The sequence below is a fragment of the Amblyomma americanum genome, chromosome 1 (genome assembly GCF_052857255.1).
Source record: "Amblyomma americanum isolate KBUSLIRL-KWMA chromosome 1, ASM5285725v1, whole genome shotgun sequence".
NCBI classification, from domain to species: domain Eukaryota; kingdom Metazoa; phylum Arthropoda; class Arachnida; order Ixodida; family Ixodidae; genus Amblyomma; species Amblyomma americanum.
The window spans coordinates 222,864,870-222,884,839 of record NC_135497.1 but is presented as its reverse complement, the minus strand read 5'-3'; the positions used below and the strand labels follow the sequence as shown (position 1 = coordinate 222,884,839).

Here is a 19,970-nt window from a genome sequence, read left to right as displayed (position 1 = left end):
GGACTGATGACAACTCCCAGGAACCTACCAGCTACGAACTAAGGGGTCGTCACCTCTAAGGGGAATTCTGCTACTGAAACGCCGATCCCTCGCACAGCGGCTGCTGGCCCCTACGCGTCGGGATCTTCCTCCCCCGCCGGAGATGCTGTTACGGTTGGCGTCTGGCACCAGGTGCAGAAAGGAATTTCACCCGACCGTCTCTCACCATGCTTCGTCGGAATGAAATCCTGGACGCAAGAGCTCTGGGAAGAAGCCGAACAGCTCTCATCACCTTCGACGGACCCTCTATACCAAAATGGGTGATACTCGACACAGTGGAGCATAAGACATATCCGTATAGACCAACCAGGCAGTGTTGTTTCGTCTGCGGCCAGCAGGGGCATCGCTCCGACGTCTGCCCCACGCCGGAAGCAAGAACCTGCAGGCAATGTGGAACCAAGAACCCGGCAACGAACACGAATGCCAGATCAAGTGCATGATGTGCGGGGAAGCCCACATCACAGGCAGCAGCGACTGCAAGAAACGACTGAAAACTAAAGAGGAGCTGAGAGGACGGCAACACATCAGCAACGGAAGAACCATGGGACAGTCGAGAAGGAGCAGGAGCCGCAACCGAAGACCAAGATGGTTCAGCTCGAAAAGAGAAGACCACAACGGCAGCAACTTCGATGAAAGATCCAGAAGCAGAAGCAGAAGCAAGGGCCCCCAGGAAGGAACCAAAGGCAAACCCAGAGGAGAGAAGAGGGACGACTCGTATCCACCCCTGGGGAAGCAGCCGGAAAACAAGACGCGGCACCGCAGCAAAAGAAAACCAACGAAACCAAGGTGAGCTGGGAAGCGGGGTCCTCCCAAATCACTGTCTCCGCAGGAAAGAAAGACAGGGAAGTGGAAATGATTAACAAACAGCTCCTAGGAGAAATAGAAGAGCTCAGAAGGGAGGTGAGGAGGTTAAAAGAAAGCAGCCCCAAAAATCACCCCCAGCCCCAGAACATAGGCTCCAGCAACCTAAAGAACCCAATTTAACAGAACAGCTAAACCCACTAATTCAGGCTATGCAGCAATTTAAGCAGATACAAGAACAGCAGACTAAACAGATCGAACAACAGAGTAAACAAATAAAGCAACTAATGCTAAAACAGGCAGCCCACGATCAGGACATACAGTACATCCGAAGCTACATAAAAACTCAAAACACACAAAAGATAACGAGTGAAGCCCGAGACAGGCTATACAACGAAAGAAGATTCAACACCGAAAAGTCAAGCAGCACCTCTAACGAACTATCATGGCTGGACAAAACCAATAAACGTTTGGCAGTGGAACTGCAGAGGATTTAAGAGGAAACAAGGACTCCTACAGCAATTCATTTACACACAAGGAACGCCACCGGACTTCCTCCTACTGCAGGAATCAAAAGGAGCCACACCACCATCACTAAAGGGTTTCACATGCCAAGAAAACGGCAGGATAGCAACCCTCATCAACAAAAGGCTAAATACGATAGATCATGGAGAGATTCCGGACACAAAAATCGAACACACAATAACAGAAGTCATACCGAAACGTAAGCTGAAAGCTAAAAGCATCTTCATTGTCAACCTATACAGCCCCCCAAGACAGAAGGACGGAGATTTCAACAAACTCTTTAAAGAAATAAGCAAGAAAGCTAAGGACAACATCCTCGTTATAGCCGGAGATTTCAATGCGAGAGACCCAAAATGGGGGTACCATAATGGGGAAAAGAAGGGCGCAAGAATAAACGAAGCGGCGGAACTCGCAGGATGCACCCTCCCCACAGATGAAAATCAACCCACCCGCATTGGCAATAGCGTCAGCGTAGATACATGCCCAGACCTAACCTTCGTAAAAGGAGCACAGGCAGAGTGGACAAATCTATTAGAGAACCTAGGAAGCGACCACTACATAATCAGAACCACGATAGAGACCAAATACGTCAAAAAAAAAAATAGGTGCGGCCAAAATTACGGATTGGGATAACTTCCGCAGGAAATGTAAACAGATAAAAGGGGAGATCTCCTCAATCGAGGAGTGGACCCAGCAGCTAAGTCAAGCACAAGAGCTGTATACAAAGGAAATAGATAGAACTGAGACAACACCAGAGATAGACTCGAGACTAATCAGGATGTGGGAAGCAAGACGAGGCCTCGTGAAAAGATGGAAAAAGCAAAAGGGGAACAGAAAGTTAAAGAAAAGAATCGCCGAAATTACGGCAACAGCGGAGGAATACGCGATGCAGTTAGCAAGGCAAAACTGGGAACAGTTCAGCAACTCACTTAACGGCACGCTGAGCACGACTAAAACATGGAGGATTTTAAAGAGTCTAATGGATCCTACCAAAACAAAGACGGAATGCAACAAGGCCATCCACCGCCTTGTCCACCAGCATGAAGGAACCGATGAGGAGCTACTTAAAGCAGTCAGCATCAAATGCTACGGCCAGGACAAACCCACGGCCTATCAAGAAAACTACAAAGGCAGAGAAAACCCGGAGCTAGACAAACCGATCTCCAGAGATGAGGTCTACGCTGCAATTAGGTCCATCAAAAGAAACACAACAGCTGGAGAAGACAAAATTAGGAATTCCCTAATCCGCAACCTGGGTGACGAGGCAGTCGAACAGCTCACTACCTACCTAAACAAACAATGGGAGGCAGGACTGGTGCCCAAGGAATGGAAGCACTCTATGGTTGTAATGATCCCCAAACCCGGAAAGAAACTACACATAGAAAACCTGAGGCCCATTTCACTCACATCTTGCCTCGGCAAGCTCTATGAAAGAATTGTAACCAAAAGAATTCAAAACTACCTAGAGGAATTGAGTTGTATCCCCATAGCATGTTTGGGTTCAGGGCAAACCTGTCAACGCAAGACATCCTGCTACAACTCAAACATGAGGTAATTGCCAATTCCCCGCAGCAAGGAGAAAACATAATTATGGCAATTGACATCAAATGGGCCTTCGACAACGTTAGCCACGCGGCTATAATGGAAGGCATCAACAATACAAACTGCGGAAGGAGAATCCACGACTATGTAAGATCTTTCCTGACAGAAAGAACGACCCGTCCGTTGCAACACGCACTCCAGCAATCTCGCGAGAGCAGCGGTGTACAGAAATAATTCCCACCCCGGCATCCTGGAACCCCTCCAAAATTTCTTGATTGGAAGATGACGGGTCCACTCCACTTACAATGCCCTTAGTGCACGCAAGTTGACAGGAATAAAGGCTTTAACCGGCAGAGAAGTGAAGGTATTACACCGGAGCAGATGCGACACACACTCAATGTTTGCTGACTTACAAACAATGCCACGCCTCCCGAAAGGTGGCACTTCAGAGATGTTGAGATAGTGACTGGTTAGACTTTTCAGTTGTTGCTGAATTGTTTTCGGATTCTTCTTTTTCAGAATTCCATCTCCTGTCTGTACAAGCGCCACGGGAATTGAATCGACACCATTATTTTGAACTGAGTTCAAAGGCAAGCTTTCGACCGGCAGGTTGGCGAACCAGGCTGCCCAGCCTCCTCTCGGGGAGGTGAAAGACATGCCTACACACAGCGCCGACAACCTTACATCACCCAAGTAAGCAGAGCTACCCTGAACCCCGGCAAAAACCCCATGAACGTGGAACGGCCCCACCAAAAGAAACGCCCGGCACCACCAGGAAACGAACCTGTTCTCCCCCGCACGCGCTCTTCGCCACAATACACGGCTGCTGCTGCTGTTGCTGATAGGAAGAAAGAAAGGGAATGTGCACGGGCCTGCCTACTGGATCGAGCCAAACCACGCTCGCTGCCGCGTGCTGAAAGTAGGAGAGTGAAATTATAGGAGACCAAAGATAGAAAGAAAAGGCGCGCGCTAGTATGTCCCGGGCCGATCCCGGAGGCAGTGCAATACCGGGCCGACCCGTGCCAGAGTGCTTCAAGCCAAGCACTCCGCCATGTTCCAAAAATAATTTTAATATCCTGGGTCCAAGGTCCCGCAGCAGATATTAAATCCGGTATCAGATATCATTGTGGCCCACCAAGCGTGGCGCCATTACAATACACTGAGGCGAAGCGCATACATATATACCCGCCGCGAGGTGACACCTCCTCTCCCTCTACCCCAGTGGAGCACATCTGGTGGAGCGAGCGGCGACGGCAGCGGCGTCGACGGCAGTGCCATCTGTTGGAACGCGGCTGCGGTGAAGCAACGGCGGCTCAAGGTCGGCCACGGCATACGGCGCGACGAGCCGAAATGGCTCGCTGGCTGGCGTAGCAAAGCTTTCGCTTCAAAACGCCCGTGTGCACTGTAAGTACGCGTTAAATAACCCCAGGCGGTCTAAATTCACTTCACGGCCTCTAGATCGGCGTCCCTCATTGCTAACCTGTCGCTTCGGGACGTTAAACTCCACATTTTTAAGCCTCATTAGCCAATATCGATGACCAGCAGAGAAAAAAACTCGTAAAGCAACCTATCCGAAAACATATAGCTGTCACAAACACACGCACACACACACGCGCGCGCGTACACAGAAACACGCAAGTGCGCAGGCACACATGTATACACGCACACAGACACATGCGCACGAACGCACGCGCGCATACAAACGCGACGCTGAATGAGCTACTTCGTAAAACACGCCAACCAACTACCTCGGAAGCACTGAGCCCCGTCAGGAGAGGCGTGCGCCGAGGCATTGGCGCGCCACCGCCGACTGCCCTCGCTGCGCCGCCTACGCAAACTGTTCGGCGCGCCGCCGCCAACGTTTTCACTTGGCGCGATCGGCGCGCCCTCTATATATCAATAAATATATATTTCCCCCGCAAATCTAGCTGCGTTTGAGATTTTGTCTTGTTTAATTTTCTGTCTGACGCAGATAATCAAGTGAAGTTGAGCAATGAAACAACACAAAACAAAACCAACCTTGCTCCCCGCGTGTCGGTCTGTGCATGCGTATCGCTACCAGACAACGTAACGTGGGATTATGAAACTTCTCCAAAAGCGCAACGTGGCGAGGGTGTACTGAGCCGGAGTTCCTGGGGTTCGAATCCGACCGCGGCTGCCGCGTTTCGACGGAGGCGAAACGCTAAGGCGCCCGTGTGCTGTGCGATGTCAGTGCACGTTAAAGATCCCCAGGTGGTCGAAATTATTCCGGAGCCCTCCACTACGGCATTTCTTTCTTCCTTTCTTCTTTCACTCCCTCCTTTATCCCTTGCCTTCTGGCGCGGCGGGTGTCCACCGAGATAAGTGAGACAGTCATTGCGCCGTTTCCTTTCCCCAAAAAACAAATTTCAATATTCTTGTCCCCTCATCTTTTTCATTTCATTTCTCCATTCTACCTGCTATCCTTTATTTCCGCTGCCCCAGCTCAGGTGCTTTAGTATCGATGGCAGATGCCGGGGCTAGCAAAAATATTTTCCTTCGTTTTTACTATTATTTTAATTTAAAAAATCACTACTACCACCACCACCATATTATCTTCATAGTTCCTGTGACTTTATTCGCGACTCCCAAACCACGCTTATCGCCTTGCGCCCTCTCTGAGTGTTCTGGACAACTCAGCGAAAATTCCGATTGCCGCGGCAGTGGCTGAACTTCACGTGCAAAGCAAAAGAAATGGCACGTGACGACTTGCCAATCAAGGTAAATATGCAAGTAAACTAAAATTCTGATGCAGTATAAAGAGCGCAGCGTAAGTATCAGCGGCAAAGACGCTTTTATTTAGCTTTTGTAATTGCAGATTCTATATTTAAAGCTTAGCCCGGTACAACTTTTAACGTTGGATAGGAAGGCATTCCCTAGTGAAAGGTTTGAGTTTGATACCCGTTTCAATATTTGAAGTTGGCCAGAGGGTCTAGAGGTCTGGCGTTGCCAGGCAGTACGCGTCCCCCTTATTCAGATGATATCACACTCTACTTAGCCGGGGACTGCTCTTAATTATTCGAAGAGTCATTACTTTTTTCTGGGGTCTCTTCAGAGATGTATTACATGTGCGATACCTTTGCAGTGCTGTGCGCAGATGCGCAGAGGTTCGCATTTTAGGCGTGACCTACCACTGTGCTGGCTGTGCTGGAGTATGGGATGGTATGTGGTCTTCGGTCGTAGAGGGCATTACAGCCCGTGTGCGGAGGGCACATGCATTTGACGTGCCTGTGCTTGAGAGGCGTTACCTGGCTCAGTCGGTCGTGCTGAGCGCCTTCTGGTACCTATGCCACATTGTTAAACCACCCCTGCCCGTCATTAGGCGGGTGCAGACTACAGTTTTTCCTTTTTATGGTCAGGCGGAACCGACCCTGTGGCTTGTGCTGTTCTTGGACAACCACGGGAGAGAGTTGGTTTTGCCTTTCCAACTTTGTCCGTCACGTCCTCGTTGTTAGCTTTGAAGTGCCTTTTGCGTATCCTGCTGGGGGACGCGTCTCCGGTGCGAACCCTAGCGCGGTACTTGTTGGGCCCTCCGTTGCGCTTTTTGAATCCCTCGCCCCCTGTTAATCATGGACCTCAATCAGAGCAGCCTACCGCTTTCTATGCTACGCCAGTGGCCTTTTTCAGACATGTAAGCGTAGTAGCACCTTATGTCAACATCGTCGACGCCTCTCCCAGACCATCTACGCGACTTAGGAAACTTTGGTGGGCAGTGCTGCCTACTTGCGATCGGCTAGAGCGGTGAGGTGTTTTACGTTCCAGTACCTGTCCGAATTGCCCGCTTCCGGAATCTAATCGCCACGCTATACTCACCTGCGTGGTAGCGCGTGTCTTTTGGCGCGCGGTTCATGCGGGATTCCGTGGGCAGGGCATTTCGAGCTTTGTCTCCCACGGCCGCTTCCCTAGCGGCCGTTTTGCTCGCCTGATAATTGTTTCGGGTCTTTTTATTTCGTGGCTTAATCGATGCACCGCGGTCGCTGGCGGTTTTCGATGCCGCGCTGTGTGGCCAATACTTGGCCGTCTTCGAAGGGAGCTGATCAGTTTCTTGTCAGAGGAACTCTTTTTCTTGGGAGAGGAAGAGTTCCTCCGGCAGTGGTCGTGCCCATTCATTTCTGTTAACAACGATCGTCTTGTTCTGGTCTTTAGACCCAACTGGCGCTAAGGTCTTTTATTGCGAAAGCAATACTGCTCGCACTTTCGGGCCATCGGTGGTCGTGGCGCCTCCTTACACAGCTGCGCGTCACGTGACCGTGTGACGTCACGCCAGGCCGAGAGACGGGGCCCCAGCTCGCGGCCTCGATGGTGGAGGCGAAGCCTTGCGCGCCGCCGCTGCGGCGCTACCGAGAGAGGGCGCTCGCTGGTGTGACGTCACGCTAGGAGGATAAATGGGGCTACAGCTCGGCTCCTCGCAGTGGTCGGCGCGCTGCCTTGCGCTATGTCGGATGATGTGTTCAAGTGTGAATCCATGTATAGCCATGCATAACATAGATAAGTCATAAGTGTACCAAGGATATCAATAGTAGAAACCAAGCAAAACAATGTATAGCCATAAGTTTAACACAGGGCAACCATGTCCACACCATCAGCCGAACCAAGGCGCAGCCAAAGGTATTGCTTTCGAAATCTTCCAGGCTTAACCAAGCTAAGCCTTCAGCCAATTTTTTTTATGTGTCAGATTATTGCTATTTCACTGTTCTGTGAATAGGCATGCCATCCCGTCTTAAATCACTCACAAGCAATTCCTCTTAGTTGCTCAAAGATCCTTATGGTACCTTTTTAATTGGCTCGCCGTACATGCTTAGAGTCATGTCTACTTGTGAATGTCAATGTATCCGGCAACCTTGGCATGTGTACATATGTAAATAATTTTTTTCCCAATCAGATATTAAACTTAATTTTGGAATATGGCGGAGTGATCGGCTTGAAGCACCCTGGCACGGGTCGGCCGGGTATTGCACTGCCTCCGGGATCGGCCCGGGGCATATTAGCGCGGCGCGTCTTTTCTTTCCCCCTTTGCTCTCGTATCATTTACCCCTCCTACTTTCAGCACGCGGCAGCGAGCGTGGCTCGGCTTGAGCCAGTAGGCAGGCCCGTGCACTTTCCTTTTCCTTTTTCCTCTCGGCAACAGCTGTAGCACTAGCTTAAAGGGGCTGCGAAACACCGCTTGAACGGATGTCGGCTATACTTCAGGTGGATTCTTTATGCCACACAGATGCCGACTCAAAAAGAATTATGAGAATCGATGCATAGGAACGGGAGTTATTCAATGAAGAAATTTCAAAATACAAGCAAACAAAATGCTGCCCTCAACTCGATTTTCGCGCTGCTTCTCATTCCCATTTCACTCTCCTAATGACGACACTCAGTGCGACCAATCAAAACAGCTATATATCTAAATAGCACGAGGCGGAAGTTTGCACTCCATGGTTGCCTGTTCTCGGTAACTCGTTCGTGCCAAGGCTGGCAGTGCCGTTTGCAAGGTTACAACCATGTGAACGCCCAGTTGACCCAGCGATGCTTCACCGTCACGTCGACGGCGCAGAAGGGAACACTGATCAGTGACGTTCCCTTACTTATGGATCCGGACTCGAGCGCGAGATACTGCGACGGTGTGGCAGCCTGCGCAAGATATCAGACACATTTAGCATAGCCCGTACCGCATCTGCTTACCGCCAACCATCACCCGTCGCTCCTAGCGCGCTGGTTGGCCACGGCGAGCAAGGAGGGCGCTCTGTTGACGGGAACGTCAACAGCGCCAACAGGGAAGATCACCAGGTGGTCGAAATTATTCCGGAGACCTCCACTACGGCACCTCTTTCTTCTTTCACTCCCTCGGCCCCATCCCTTACGGCGCGGTTCAGGTGTCCAACGATACGTGAGACAGATACTGCGCCATTTCCTTTCCCCAAAAACCAATTATTATTATTGTCGGTCAGCCCACGTGGCTCTTCCGTGGCTTTCGGCGCTCGGCCACGGACAAACACATGTCACGCATTCCAAGAGTCGCGTTGTGTTTTGTGCGCTGCAAAATTAATGCTAAAGCCGCCGCGGTGGCTGAGTTGTTATGGTGACTCGGCTGCTGACCCGAAAGACGCGGGTTCGGTCCCGGCCGCGGTGGTCGAATTTCGATTAAGGCGAAATTCTAGAGGCCCGCGTGCTGTGCGATGTCAGTGCACGTTAAAGAACCCCAGGTGGTCGAAGTTTCCGGAGCCCTTCACTACGGCGTCTCTCAAAGCCTGAGTTGCTTTGGGATGTTAAACGCCCATAAACCAAACCAAAATTAATGCAAATGCGTTACTGTTGCATGAATCGCATTGATCGCATTTCGTTCTTTTTAAGTTGGTGGAATTAAAATGAAACATGGGAAATATTCCAGTAGTGTAGCAAGGGGGGAGGGGGGTCGGAGGAGGAAAAGGGAGAGGGGGCCTAAATGCGCATTAGCCCAGGGCCCCAATTTTTCTTAATCTGGCCCTGGCCACAGCCACTAATGTTTACACGGTGAATCTCATCACTCGAAAGTTTGTGAGGGCCTTGCTTGCTAACAACGAAGACATTAACCGATCTCAAAGATAAGAAGGGACTGGCGGTCGTAACGGTGGACAGCAAATACCGGAGACGTAACGTTCGTGGCTTTCAAGGTAACTGTCCATTTTACTATCGTTTTGTCTTCGTGGCCAGGAGCTTATACCACTTTTCTTTCAAAATAAAAGTCTCGCTGAAGATTTTGGTTCACGCGTTTCGGTGCTTTTGATGTGCTCGTGAAGCTAAAAAAAAATAGTGGATTTGAGGTAAAGAAAGGCGCAGTAACTGTCTCACTTCTCGGTGGACACCTCAACAGCACCGTGACGGAAAGGCGGAAGGTGGGAGTGAAAGAATGAATGAGCTGTTTATTTAGAAAGGGAGGCTCAAGGCCGTTTGTTGGGGAATTGGGTTGTTAATGAAGGGAAAAGTGGGGGTCTCGACGCTCCAGCAAGCGCCACAATATGACCTTTGAATAAAGGGTGAGTCGGCCCCGCTTTGCACTGATAATGAGGCCCACACAAAAGTTTAAGGCAAGAAATATTCGTCACAATGCAGTAGCCCAAGCTATAGGAATAATGACGCCGAAAGATGAGTTAGTTGAGCTGGCAACGGCGCGCTGACGACGTCGTCAACAGCATCTTTGTCCCAGTTTACGATGAAGAGCATGCGAATAAGATGATGGGACTAATCGCCTCGCTTACAAAGATAGAAACCAGATGATGGTCGTTTCAGTTAAGGTAGAATGCGTAACTTCTAAGAACGCCGAGCGCGGTGTCATCCGCATCGACCCGCAAGACGACAATGAAACGATATTTCAGTGGCTTCGCTGCGAATAAGCAGAAATCACCAAAGTACAGAAGATGGGCAAAACTGATAGAGCTATCACCACATTTAATACAGCTGCAGTGCCAGAAGTAGTCAAGTACTACATGGAGATTACAAGGGTAGAGGAATACCGGCCGAAACGTATGGTTTGCTACACTGCCATAACATTGGTCATATGGCAAAGTACTGTCGCGAGGACAAAGACTGCGGCCGAAGTCACACACCCGAGGAAGAGTGCGTTGACGACCCATTTTATGTGCCTTGCAAAACATCGGGGCACATTGCGGTGAGCGGCGCTTGCCAGTTATTGGAACTCAGGTAGCAGCATCCCACCGCTGCCACCAGTTGTTGGGTCTTAGGTAGCGTGGTCGGGCCGGAGAAGTGACGAGGAGGATCGGAGACGTCGTTACGAAGAAAAAAAAACAAGGAAAATTTTATACACAGGCTATTTACATAACGTACAAGTAAGGGCAACTGAGAATGACTCTCAGTAAAAGAGAGTCTTAGGAGACGGCTGTCTCTCCACAATCGGGCTCTCTCCGCGAAAAGGGTCTCAGCCAGCAAAGGGTCGCTCTGGTACCAAACCAGCAGCTGGTTAAATACCCTTCGTATTCCCCAGATCCCTGGCTGGGGAATACAGTTCGAAGAGTGATGTCCAATCAAACATGCAGACGATGACACTGATGGTACCGCCCACGGTAGGGGCGGTGCTGATGCTCTCTCAGCTCGTCGCTGGAAAGGGTACAAGACATGGTCACGTTGTTGTCAACACAGCTGCCAAGTGGGTGCGCACGTGGGTCCGGAATGCGTCCACGTGGCACAGGCATGCGCCCTCGTGGCACAGGAATGTCAAGCCGTTTCCCAGCATGGGGGTGAAAGACCTTGCGCTTCCTCGCCTGTTGTCCGAGACGCGAAACCTCTGTCGAAGGCGCAGCTCTCCGTCAATTGTTAACCCCAGCGTGACTGATGAGAACAACTGCTCCGTTCGTCGACCCGATGGCATGCTTGACCACGTGGAGCCGCCACTGTCGTCGCTGATTCTGCCACTGCTTCCGCGAACGCCAGGCAGCAGCGTTTCTTCAGAAGTCTCAATCGCCTTCACGATAGTTTTCTGGAAATCCTGGTCGGGGGGCCGCGCCTTTATTCATTTGGACTGGAAGGCACGCCGGGCATAACAGCCCCAGCAGAGCATGCCGCCAACTCCTTCTGAGACGCCGCCAAGTGCTACAGAGACGCCTGCGTCCGGAGCGGCATCGCAAAAAGCAGGCGTTCGGTGGACTGACATAGCTGTGGGAAACACTCAAAATTGGCTCGTAATAGTCAAGTTAATGTCGTACAAGATAGTAACCTCGTCAACGCTCTTCGGCAGGAGATAGCGCAGCTGCGCGCAGAAATTCAGTCTCTAAAATCCCAGTCAACCAGAAAAAGTCATCGATCGCTCTCATCGTTACGCAGCTCCGTCCCAAGACCGAGCCGATCTAGAAGCGTGAGTAGAAACGTCAACAAAAAAAAAAGAACGCGGCAAGCAAAGCACGATTGGATACTGCGACTCAGCCCTCACAAACAGCAGCGCAAATAAAATACGAGGTCACACGTGTGATTAAAAAAAAAAAAATCAAGGTCCTCCAACAGGACTTCGTCTCATTTTGTTACACTCGAGCAAGCCATGAAATTTTTGGCATCAAACGTTGAAATTCTCCGTAGTAAGGAGCATTGTGACACTCCACATAAAAACAAGGCCTAATCTCAACGATCGACCTAAGCTCAACGACCCTCTTCATAATGGGGCTTGGGGAGAATACGGTTCTCTTTTTATTTACAAGTACTGCGGTCTCAGGAGACCAAGCAGGTGGGCATGTCGTACATTTCCTTCCCATTAACATCAATTGATACATATACTCTTGTGTTTGACATGTGAAGCAGGAAAGAAAAAGAGAACAATAGTGAACAAGTACGCATTTCAGTTTTATAGAATGACCTTCGCGTAATCTGATCAGAAATGCACTTGCATGCGCTACCCCACAGAATAAAGATAACCGGATGAAAGCATGGAAAAACGGCACAGAATATTACGGCGTAAAATACATCAGTAGCGCCTGGTCAAAATTGTCAGTGGGAAAAAATTTCAGAGGGAGAGACTATTCCCCTAACTGTACGAGGAAAAAAAAATTATATACAAGTTAGTGCGAGCACGGGAAAGCAGCATATTGTGAGCGTGACGGGGCCTTGACGCGCGTGGCAGGTAACGTTGAATGTGTGGTCGTGCGTTAAATTCCAGCGATTTGTCATACATCGTGAAAATAAACTTAAGTCGTGCTATAGTTCTTCGCGATTCTAAGGTAGGGATATGGTTGTCAGCCATGAGTTGTACTACGGGGAATCAGTGGACCTGAAATTGAAAATGAACCTCACTGCTCGCCTCTGAATCATGCCAAGTTTATGTTTATACTTTCCGTGAGAGGGATCCCATCGTATTGCTGCGTGTTCTAATTTCGGCAATATGTAAGTTCTGTAGGATAGCAGTTTTAAATAAGGAGGTGCTAGCTGTTTTCAGCTTATGACGCAGAAAGCCGAGGTTCCGAGAGGCGGATGCGCAAATGTTATCAATGAGTTTTGGCCATGAAAGAGTGTAAACGTTACGCCTAGGAATTCGTATTCTGTGACTTCCTTTATTTGAGTATTACTGATGCAATATGAAAATGAAATTGGCTGTTTTTTTTTTGTTCGTGACGCGAAGTAAGTTTTTCAGAATTGCCGGATCTTTCGCCAAAACGGCCCTATCCTCAAATCTTGCATTAAAATGTGCAAACCATTAGCCATCCTGCTTCAAGAAACACGAGCACCATGTACCCTTCCGGTGTACAGGTTGTTCATGGATCCTGCTATAGAACATAAGGCATAGGACACGGGTGAAGTTATAGTAACTATATATAATCAGGCTCGTACGCACATATTATGAGGCGACGCAGATTTGCCTATCTGGAGCCAGTAATGAATATCGAGAGGTCGTCATTGCAAAGATGAGGTCTCCGGGCGCCGTAAACCCATAATTTTGGTGTCTGTTTACTGCAGGCCTCTTACCACACAGCTTAGGGTGGACAAATATGAATGGCTTCAACGAATGATTGCAACCGATCACCACAGTCTAGTTATTGTTGGCGGTGGCTTCAATGCCAAAAACGCTCTCTGGGGTTACTTCACGACTGACTGCAGGGGGCGTCATCTCGAAGAAGCCATGGAGTTTTCTAATTTACGCTTTTGTAACGAGCCTCATGTGCCCACGCGTGTCGGCCTCTACGCTAGACAAACCGACACTACACCAGACCTTACTCTTGCAACCCCTGGCGCGGAAAAACCATTGGGAAATTTTAGATACTGCGTGGAACAGTGATCACTTCCCCATTGCCATCCGTGTCAACAACGAACGGCTTCGATCCAAGAAGACGTTGCCCTCACTTGACTGGCAGCGCTTTCGTGAATTGTCGCAACATTTTAAATGCCATAGCTTCCAACAATTTGTTCATGAGGTTACCACAGCTAAAGCGATGGCGACAGAAGAAATAGAACGCATAGGTGCGCAGCCACTCATCTCGACAACCATTTAGTCAACCTGTGGAAACGTGCCTCTGTTCTCACGAACCACTGCCGTACACGCGGCAAGCGCCACAAGGATCTTCTAAAACTTCGTCGCCACTGCAATACCATACGCGACTACACACTCGGCTAAACGGAGGAAACTGGCACCACGTCTGCGCTGAGATGGGGCAAGAGAAAGGGCTCCGTAAACTATGGGTCATTTACAGAAACATGGCTGGAAACAGGAAAAAGCGGAGTTCCATTTTCGCAGAGCTCTCCTTGCAACAATTAACCGGTGTCCTCGTAGAGGAGCAATTAACTCACCCGGACCTTCTTTCCGCACGCTGCAGACCAACCTCCTGATAACTTTCTTCCCGTTACTAAGTCTACGCTAGATCCCGAACTTCACAAGCCGTTCACGATAGGGGAACTGTCGGCGGCGCTTGCTCAAGGAAAGAGCCACTCGGCTCCAGGGCACGACGGCGTCACCTGGCAGACGCTTAGGAATCTTAGTGATGCCGCCAAGGAGCAGGTCCTAGAAACAGTAAATAGCTCGTGGGAGACAAGGGATGTGTCAGAGCAAGAATAAAGAGCAAAAAAAAAATGTCTAGTGGTTTAGCATTGCAAGCAAGAAATATTGTGCGAAAGCACGGTGGGCCCCCCAGATTTCGGGGGTGGACCAAACCCATTCTGGGGGTTTCCCAGGTTGGTTCCGAACGTGGGCCAGCTCAATTTTCAAAATTTCGGGGATGGGCCACCCAGATTAGGGTGCCTATACGGCGCCGTAGCGAACGCTAGCGCAGCTGATCCCGTGAGATTCAATATGGTTGAAGTTGTCTCCACCCTGAACGGCGGCGCTGGCATCGAGGCACCCTAACCCGAATTTCGGGAGTTTCGTTTGGTTTTTGCGGAATTGAAATGGCGCAGTATCTGTCTCACATATCGGCGGATACCTGAACCGCGTTGCAAGGGAAGGGATAAAGGAGGGAGTGAAAGAAGAGGTGCCGTAGTGGAAAGCTCCGGAATAATTTCGACCACCTGGGGATCTTTAACGTGCACTGCCATCGCACAGCACACGGGCGCCTTAGCGTTTCGCCTCCATCGAAACGCAGCCGCCGCGGTCGGGTTCGAACCCGGGTACTCCGGATCAGTAGCCGAGCGTTCTAACCACTGAGCCACCGTGGCGGGTTTCGGGAGTAAGCCAAGCCCATTTTGGGGGTGTCTCAGGTTGGCTGCGAACGTGAGTCAACTCAATTTTTTTTAAATTTCCATGGGTTGCCCAGCCCCCTTTTTGCTAATGGCTAATGGCTGACAACAAGGAAGATTTACAGAAGTTGATAGACATATGTGGTATAGAGGGAGATAGATTGGGTTTCAAGTTTAGTAAGGAAAAATCTGCAGTCATGATATTTAATGATGAGGGCGGCGAGCATAGAATACAGGAGTTCATGCTAGAAGTAGTGGATGAGTACAAGTATCTTGGGGCATGGATAAATAACGGTGCTGAGAATGCAGCTGTCATGAAAAATAGGGCACTGTGGAATTACAATACGTATAAAGTGGTAAGAGGGATCTGGAAAGGGGTGATGGCTCCTAGCCTGACTTTTGGTAATGTGGTCCTGTGCATGAGACCAGATGCATCACCACAGAGTCCAGGTCACATTTTCTGAAGGTTTCACTCGACGACATCAATGAAACCAGCATGGAAAATGAATGTATAATAGTAAAGGTGAACATGGAAGAGAAAAAATAGCAAGGAGAGCACTGAACTTGATACATATGTAACAATGACGGTCTATGAAGCTACATGCAGCAGTGCAACGTAATGTGTTACTTCACACTAACACTCAGTAGGGATCTTTCCACAGTGGAACATTTTTCACCCTGTTCATGTGGCACACAGACATCAATATTGTGCTTCTGGTTATGGTTCATGCTTAACGTCCCAAAGCGACTTGGGCTATGGGACGTCACAGTGGAGGGCTCCGGAAAATTTTGGACTGCCTGAGCTTCTTTTATGTCCACTGACATCGCACAGTACACGGACCTCTAGCATTTCACCTCCATTGAAATGCGACCGCCGCAGCCAGGATCGAACCCGTGCCTCTCGGGTCAGCAGCCGAGCACCATAACCACTGAGCCATCGCAGCGGCTGCGTTTCTGATGAATTATGATCAATTATCTTATCATTCGTATACCAAAACCATATATATAGTTAACTTTGAACTACTTTATGTAGAGCAAAAGGTTGTTAACTTCAACAGATTACCTTATGTGCCGATTAGCACATTGTAAGGTGCACTGACATATAATTGAATTGGGTGCTTTCAGGATGTCTGTCAGCTTTATCATTAGGAAGTAAAAAAAGAAACAATGCAACTACTGAGCTTTTAAGTGAACTGTGAGCACATCGCTTAGTGCTGGGACAAATAAGGCATTCATGAATTAGTTTTGGTTACCTGGCAATGAAAAAAATTTACATCGACTTGAATCCATCTCTAGCACATCATTTCTTTTTACTCTTGGAACAGTGTTGTTGTGACACCAAGCATGAACACTGCTTATGAATGAAATATGAATGAGCATAAAAAGGATGCTTGAAATCTAATGCTGGCTGTATATTGCTGCAGAACTGACACACAGGCTGGTTGGTCTTCATCATCGGACGGGTCACATCCAGTACCAGGACTGTCGTCTCCCATTTATCTCTATTTACCATGCCTTGTTCTGTGTTAGCTGTGGCTTGCTTCTTAAGGCCAACAAGTTTCCAAAGGCCTGTGACTGTCTGCAGCCCATGTTATGCTGCTGTCTTTCTGGTTCTTACCCTGCCTTGTAATGTGGGTGTGCAGCAAATAAAGTTTTGTAGTTCTGCTGTCTCTTAACATTTGTGCTATCATTTTTCTTTAATAGATGACTGTGCTATCCTAAAATAGGGGGTAGGTGCAGGAGGTAACAAGAACACAGCATGGCACAGGTGCAGGCTAGAAATAAGTATGCTCTGAAATAAGCATACATGCGGGGAACAGTGTTACTTTTTCCGTATCAATTTAAAATAAGCATCAAATGCAAGCCACTGTTAAGCACATGAATTGTATCTTTATTTTTTTAGAAAGTTAAAGAAAATGACAGCAATGTAATAAAAAAATTTATTCCTGCACGTAAATAGTACACGAGTTTGCTGCGTCGCCCAAACTGCAACATTTCGACAGGGTATGGTACCTGGTAGTCAGTACAAATGGTGTAACACAAATCAGTTGCATGAAAGATGCACAAATCATACCAGAAACATTCAGATAGGTTTTCAGTGAACTTTTTCAGCATGCAGAGAAAACCCAGTGAGGTGCTGCATCTGCATTTGTGGATGAGACTTGTGCAGCATCAGACCATTGTGTATGGAATGCAGTTCCTACAAACACAGACAAAATGAAATGTGCTGGAATCTGAAAGGCCATGTAAAAACATATTAAGCCAGGCATGCAAAATGAGCATAGATAATCACTTTCAAAATTGACGCCTCCATGCTGTACAGTAGCCCTGGTATGGCTTCGGTAAGTTTATCTTGGTTTGCTTGTCTTGCAAATGTTAACACATCAGAATGCATAAAATATCCTCATTTTGTTACATATTGAATTCATACGGCAAGAAAACAACTATATCATTCAGACCTTTAAAACTGTTCTGACCCTCAATTTGCACCTACGAGGTTGTCGCGTGGTATAGTGGTCCGGCCGCCAAAGACGACGACATGACCCAGCACACCTGCCAAGCGTGAACAGATTCGATTTTTCGTGGCTGCACAGTGGAATGGCGGCAGCATGCTGTCCCACTCGCATCTGACTGAGCGGGTCCTGTCAAATATATTTTGTGGAGACCCGACAAAGACTTGTGTCGGTACTTCTCCACAAATTTGGTGACTCCAGACTTCACACTCTTCTCCTGACCTGCGCTTGCCTCAACCGCTTAGCCAGACCTACTGCCGCCAAGAGCTCGAGTCCCCGGCTGCTTTTGCCTGCCTGCCTTCCATCGTGCAAGCCATGGCCATGGATTCCTTCGCTCCTGTACCGACTCTGTTGCCTCTTACGCCACCTCCTCGCGAGCCCATAGTCTCCGCACTCAAGCTCCCCAACTTCTGGTCATCAGACTCAGAACTTCGGTTCCTGACCATCAAGGCCTTGTTCCGCAGCACCATGTCACTTCGCAGATGACCATGTTCGGCCACGTCATTGGTGCGCTCACGCCTACAACTGCTGCGGTTGTTTGCGATGACCTACGTTCTCCGCCTGCCGATCGCCCTTATGATCATCTTAAGGCAACGCTCATCCAGTGCACTTCTGAAATGGAGCAATGTCATCTGCAGCAGCTCCTTACCTCAGAGATCGCAAGCTTGCCGAGCTGCTGCGTCGTATGAACGCCCTGGCTGGAAATGTGGCTACTGCACACAACAGCGCACTCCTGCAGGACCTCTTCCTGCAGCGGCTGCCTCCACAGGTGCGCATGATCCTAAGCGTGCCTTTGTCTCAGACCCTGGAATCCCTGGCTGAGCTGGCCGATAAGATCAATGCCAATAAGAACGGAATCGGGCAGCGTTCAGGGACTGTGGCCTTGTTAAGCGCATAGTAATCACCGCACAGTCGCCAGTCACCGCTCTTTTTGGGCACCATGTGGAGGGGCGATGCCCAAGGACTGCAGGAGGGAGAGACGCATGAAGCCAACGTGCAGCATGTGTCCAAATTCATATTTGGCAACAGCAAGGCAATACAGTGCGAGGCAACGAGCACGAGCAAACATGGGAGGCCCAGTCGTCACAAGGTTGCGAGAGAGCATAATTGATAACTGGAGAAGATAGAAATTTTTTCTGTGGACTCTGGCATGCCCCTTATAAAAGTCTGAAAATTTTCCTCCCTTTGGTTTACGGGGGTTTAACGTCTCAAACCGACTCGGGCTATGAGGGATGCCGTACTGAAGGGCTCCGGAAATTTCAACCACCTGGGGTTCTTTAACATGAACTCACATCGCACAGTACACGGGCCTCTAGAATTTTGCCTCCATTGAAATTCGACCGCCGCGGCTTCCAGGCCAGTAGCCGAGCACTGTAACCACGTAGCCACCGTAGCGGCCCTTGGAGTATAATTAGCGCCTGAAGGGATATATGACTTGGAAAGCCCACAAGTCTTAGAAAGAATTTCTAATAAAACAAAACATCTTGCAGTAAAAGGTTTCAGATAGTCTGATGATATTCTTCGAAAGCAAGTGCGCAGTTGGTGCTATTATGCTCTTTATTCAACTGCAACCATGCGCAGGCCAGAAGTGCAGGAGGGCCTCCAAGGTGCGACAGAATCTGGCAGTCATCCCTGTGTTTCAGTGTGAACATCAGCTTCAATAATGTGGAATCTCTAGGTGTAAAGTGATTCTATCTGCCAGTGTGCTAGCAGGTGGTGTCAATAGCACACTACTCGGTACTACCAATAGCCCGGTCACAACAGCAGGAGGGCCTCCAAACTATTTGGTAAGCACACTGAACAGAATCTGCGATGCCACTCTTATGCCCTGTCTTCAGATGCTCCTGCCCAGGTCTTTTTATAAACAGTTCATTATTTAGCCATTTCTGTCACTGCTCCCAATGTAATCATGAAATAGCTGGAAGATAGAGCACTCACTTGGTTAATCCCATCACCCGAGGTTTTTGTGCACTACACCAATAACCCTTCCATGCATCTTGAAACTGCACAAAAAAAGACAAGGGACGAGGAAGAAACCAACAGGACAGAACGCCGCAGAACTTCAACTGGTTTATTACAACAGTGCTTCACATTTATACAATCATCGTAATCACATTGTAACATGACAAACAATCATCACGTAACACTGGTGCACAAGCGTGTACAGGACATCATGCACTCTAGATATGAATACTCTTTATCAGACAGGTTTACCGAGGCTTTGCTGACACACGAGCCGGATTCCTTCTTAATACAGTAGGCCTCGTATACTTCTCTGCTTAGTTTAGACCCGAACTTATTCAGGATAGTGGTAGCGCAGAACTGAGGCGTGCAACCACGGCAGTGGCGACAATGGTCGACCACATGCCCTCCCCCTGCCAATGCGCCTACTCCTGTGTGGTG

At 49.0% G+C, this 19,970-nt stretch overlaps 1 pseudogene; it reads right to left on the bottom strand.

Moving 5' to 3' along the window:
* Positions 1 to 3,881: 3,881 nt before the first annotated feature.
* LOC144116817 (U2 spliceosomal RNA) lies at positions 3,882 to 4,010 on the bottom strand (annotated as a pseudogene).
* Positions 4,011 to 19,970: the final 15,960 nt, after the last annotated feature.